Source organism: Schistocerca serialis, chromosome 6 (genome assembly GCF_023864345.2).
Source record: "Schistocerca serialis cubense isolate TAMUIC-IGC-003099 chromosome 6, iqSchSeri2.2, whole genome shotgun sequence".
NCBI lineage: Eukaryota > Metazoa > Arthropoda > Insecta > Orthoptera > Acrididae > Schistocerca > Schistocerca serialis.
Window position 1 is genome coordinate 337,651,894 of NC_064643.1, and position 5,253 is coordinate 337,657,146.

At 46.3% G+C, this 5,253-nt stretch overlaps 1 non-coding gene across 1 annotated transcript; it reads left to right on the top strand.

Moving 5' to 3' along the window:
• Positions 1 to 724: 724 nt before the first annotated feature.
• Trnat-ugu (transfer RNA threonine (anticodon UGU)) lies at positions 725 to 798 on the top strand. Its single transcript has one exon. It is a non-coding gene; the product is annotated as a tRNA-Thr (tRNA).
• The last annotated feature ends 4,455 nt before the right edge of the window (positions 799 to 5,253 follow it).

The window sequence follows — 5,253 nt, forward strand, 5'->3', positions numbered from 1 at the left end:
ATCCCTGAAACAAAGCCGGTTTTCTTTGTGGCGAGGTCTGTTTACGAAATTTCAATCACCAACTTTCTCTTCCGAATGCGAAAATATTTTGACACCCACCGACCTACGTAGGGAGAAATGATCATAATAAAATAAGAGAAAGCAGAGCTCGAACGGAAAGATTTAGGTGTTCCTTTTTCCCACGCGCCATTAGTGTGGAGTTCAAAAGTATTTAGATTCTGCTGCTCAGCATAAAGCCTGCTAGTTCCACCTCAGTCACCTGTCCTGCCTGCCCAGCGCACGACAGACAGACATCTGTAATGATTGGAGGCCGCCCAACCCCACCCCGTCTGGATGTGGTTTCACCTGGGTTCTGCCACGTGTTGAAGACGCTCATTACAGCCGACAAGTCGTGCAGTTTCCGAAATGATCGTGCCGAGCCTATGGGCCATCACAAGCTGTCCTTAGTCAAAGTAAGATCACACGCCTTCCCCATTCTATTCACAGAAAGCTCAATTACTGGTACTACTCGCGCCGTGCCTTTGACTAGCAGTCGTTCCTCACCAGATGACGCTGTTATCACCTGAATAGGTTTATATCGATAGTAGGTCGGTGGTGGTCTGGCTTCACCCATGGGCAAATGTCTACAAGGTACATTACATAGGCTGAATTGTGGACATTTGGGAATGTGTCTCACGGGAAGCGTGCAAGGGATAAGTACCTGCAGTCGCGCTATTCATCTGTGTCCTCGGTGGCTCAGATGGATAGAGCGTCTGCCATGTAAGCAGGAGATCCCGGGTTCGAGTCCCGGTCGGGGCACAGATTCAGCTGTCCACATCAAGGTATATTAACACCTGTCGGCAGCTGAGGGTTTGTTAGTCACCATTTATTCCAGGGAAAAGCTGCACGGTCATCTAAAGTATCTGTTCTTTCGAGAACAGTTACTATATATATATATATATATATATATACACTCCTGGAAATGGAAAAAAGAACACATTGACACCGGTGTGTCAGACCGACCATACTTGCTCAGGACACTGCGAGAGGGCTGTACAAGCAATGATCACACGCACGGCACAGCGGACACACCAGGAACCGCGGTGTTGGCCGTCGAATGGCGCTAGCTGCGCAGCATTTGTGCACCGCCGCCGTCAGTGTCAGCCAGTTTGCCGTGGCATACGGAGCTCCATCGCAGTCTTTAACACTGGTAGCATATATATATATATATATATATATATATATATATATATATATATATATATATATATATAGAGAGAGAGAGAGAGAGAGAGAGAGAGAGAGAGAGAGATGTTATTCTAACAGCGCCAAAAATAAATTCTTTCAATGAGAATCGTGATACAACGCGCGTATCAACGTATTAATCCAGGGAGGGCCCTAGTATTGGAGAAGCATTTTATGGTCATATTTGGAGCTAATGCTTAAAGTTAAACCTGCGGCTGAGAGTTGCAAGCGGATTAGTTCTGATACTAGTTCCTTCGGAATCGCGGGACTGATGACCTCGCCGTTTGGTCCCATAACCCGTCTCAATCAATCTATCTGATTATAGTCCGACTTACAGTGATTAGCTTTTGATACAGCTGTATCGATTGGACTTGTTAATCGTCCGTGTATCTGTATCGATGCGGGCAAAGTCAGAGATCGTACTAGTTCAGAGCGTAGAAAAAGCCCTCTGCTGTTTCCGTTAAGGAGTGAGCTGCGGGCCGTCAGTGGTAGTTTTCCCTGTAAGGTGGCTTGACGGAATGACGTGTGTTGGAGACGGCCGCGTCTCGACAGTTGGCATTCGGCAGTCTTGATGAACCGGAGAGCAGCAAAAGCGGTTGAGATATGCGGCCGGGACTGTTTTTCATGCTCCAGTGTGGATTAACGTTTTTCTCTTACCTGTTGAAGCAGGAAGGTTTATGTCTAAGCAGCAAAACGTCCTGAGTGTGATGCTTGCTAAAAGGTATCAGCCGATGGCTTGCATTTACAGGCGGTAGGTTTCTATTCTGACAGCAAAACGCGCTGGTAAACTGTCTGCAGAGTGGGTGGTTACAGGCTGATGCTTGGTGCATGAAGCGTGTAAAGGTGCAAAAATCCGGCTGCTCTCAAACCGCTCTTTTACTGGTAACGAAACATTGAATGAATGCTGCTTCATGCGAACCTGCAGCCTTCCCTTCCCTTCCCTTCCCTTCCCTTCCCTTCCCTTCCCTTCCCTTCCCTTCCCTTCCCTTCCCTTCCCTTCCCCCTGGAAGGAGTGCCAGTCTTGCCGTCTTGGGATGAAACTCTTTCCCCCTGATCTGCGCTAGGCCGCCACAAAGCCGTTGTTTTTTGTGGAAAATATCAAGGACAACTTTGGTGAAATGGAATCCCTCATTAAGATGTGGTCGGGCTCCCTGTTGATCAATGCTTCTTCTGCCACCCAATCCGCAGCGCTTCGTGCTTGTTATAGTCTAAGCACATCCTGGTATCTATTAACCCTCATAAATATGGGAACCTCTATTCTGGCTTTCAAACGATGCCCTCCCAAAGGTGGTCAAGGTTATGTATTACTGATGTAACTTGTAGCCGTACATCCCGCCATCCATGAGGTACTTTCAGTGCTTGCGTTTTGCGCGTATGTCTTCCCACTGCATGGCGGACACTGTAATGACAGTGGACACCCACTCCATGAGGGAGGCGCTTGTGTTCCACCTGTGTGTAAATTCTCATGACTGCCACTCTCAAAGCTCGCCAGATTGCCCACCTTACAAGAAAGAAGATAAAAGAGGAAAAGTCCCTTGATCGTCTATCTACTACTGAGACTCGTCAATAATGTGACCGACCCCATCCAGTATCGATGTCTTCTACTTTTGCCTCTATAGCCTTTCCCCTCCTCCTCACCTCAGCCCTCTTTTCGCCCTCTCCCCTACAGTTCTCACGTGCTAGACGTCAGGTGCTGCTCCTTCTCCCAGCTAAAGAAGTTGTAATGTTACCTCTCTCGTCCGGGGAACAAATATTTAATATCAATTATATCAAATTATGACACGTGTTTAAAAACATGTGGTCTTCCTGGTTTCAATAGTGAACCACAATTATCCGTCAGTCTGTTCACTCTAAGAGCATGAGTTTTAAATATTTGACAAAGAGAAGGTAACTTCACTGTACGAACATGAAATAATTTAATTACCTTACCTAGAATACTCATTGTGGCTTGCTCTTTGTCCAGGGGTAACTTTTGGATTTGCTGTAATTGTTACTACAATGGGTCCTTGGGTTTGTAATACGCTACGTAAGAACTGTTATTGTTTGAAGCTTTCCATATTATATATTTTCGTAATATCATCTTCATAACAATCAATAGTTCAGCAATACAAGCTTTTCCAACATAAGTCGTTGTCTCAGAATGTTCAACAAAATGACCTTTCACAAAATCGTCCGTTTCTCACGACTTCTCAAGACTCACTGTCTCTTAGATTCACCAAAACGCGACTGTCCCTTCGCCTCACTCGGCAAAAGCTGTTTCTGCATTGACAATCAAAGGCCTTACAAAGTACACAGGTTTGCCAACATGAAATGAGCATAGATATTTTATACATCACACGTATACACTTCTGAAAACAGTACAAAAATGGAATAGTGTTCTCAAATAGTTCTGCAGCAGTACATAAGATTGTCCTGCAAATTATTAGTTTTTATAATAAAATATTTCAGTTTAAGTTCACTGTAATTTTATATTAATATAATTGTTCTTTCATGTCGATTCACGGCACCGCATATCTCGCCAGCCGATGGTGTCGATAGTTTTAGTCCGTTATACTACAAAGTGCAACCCCTGCCAGTGATGGACCTCCCTCCCAGGACACCTACACCAGCGTGTCTCACGCCAGAGGCCTGCTATGACAGCTTGACCTCTCAGTAATGTGGTTCCTGTCTTCGAGCCTGGCAACGATCCGTCGTCCTTTGGTAGTTACCAGCGCTTCAGCCTGGCCAGTGTTATCCGAACAGATGGTGGCTCGTCAGCTCAGTTGGGCCCTTGAATCTCGCGACCGTTTCTTACCAATGCAGTTCTCAGGAGGGACAGTCTCCGAGCAATCATCTACTTTGATAAGAAACCGCACTTCAGCAGAACTTTCTCTGTGCTGCTATCTTGCTGCAGTTTTCTTCGCTCTTTGTAAGGTCTGAAACAACTTGGCGCCATCACGTCCTCCTTACGCTCTGAGTGGGGTCTTCAGTATTAACTATCCTTTCCCTAATCTCTGTTAATAAACTTGGGGTATCTGCCGATACGTAGGTCACCCCCTGCTCTGTATCTGGAGGATTTCTGTATCTCGGTTAGCTCCTATTCGGTGGCCTCTATAGAAAAACTCCAGTGTGTGCTTCAATGTGGACACTCACGTACCTCTTAAGCCGAGGGTGATGTATTTCTGTCGCCATACTATAGGCCATCCTTATCCAGAGCTCTACCTCAACACCTGACTAGTCCACCAGTCGCGTTTCTTGGCTCTGCTTTGGACAACAAACCTACTTGGTTACCCTTTATCCATTATCTGAACGTTTGCTGTTTTCAAAAACTAAATGTCCTTCGCTTCCCTGACCTACTGGGTTGTGGATCATCAGTCTTCTCTACCTTTACCAGACATTGGTTCTGTTCTGTCTGGAGTATGCTGTTGTTTATGGATCATCTGCCCCTTCCTCGTTGTTCCTCTTGGATCCAGTTCACCATCATAGCGTACGTTGAGCCACCAATGCCTTTTGTACTAGCCCTGTAAATAGTCTCCCAGCTGACGCTGGGATCCTTCTGCCTTCGCTTCAGTGGTCCCAGCTCCTGGTTTCCTACGCCATCACTATCTGCTCCTCCCCTGCCTGCTCTTAATCTTCTAATCTCTTGGTAGGTTCGGGCTGTCGCCCACCTGCTCTCTGCCCTAAGGGGGACTTACCGGTTGGGCTCCACTGCCGTCGCCACTCCTTATCGTCTTCCCCACATTTTCCTCCGACCAACCCCCACTACCAGTTAGTTCCACGGCCACCGATTAGGGTGTATTTTTTCTGGGGACTGAAAGCCTCCATCGCTCCAAAATTGTTCCTTTGTTTCAAAAGCTCTTATGGGAGTTTTAGGATGCCATTGGTTTATAAACGAATGGATCTAAATCTGCTGATAATGTGGATATGCCATCACGACTTCTGTTGGCACAGAGCGCCATCTCTTACCTGCCACATGTGGAGTGTTTACTGTGGAATTAATGGCCTTCTGTCAGGACCTCTGTTTATTAAAAGCAGTCCTCTCACACGAGA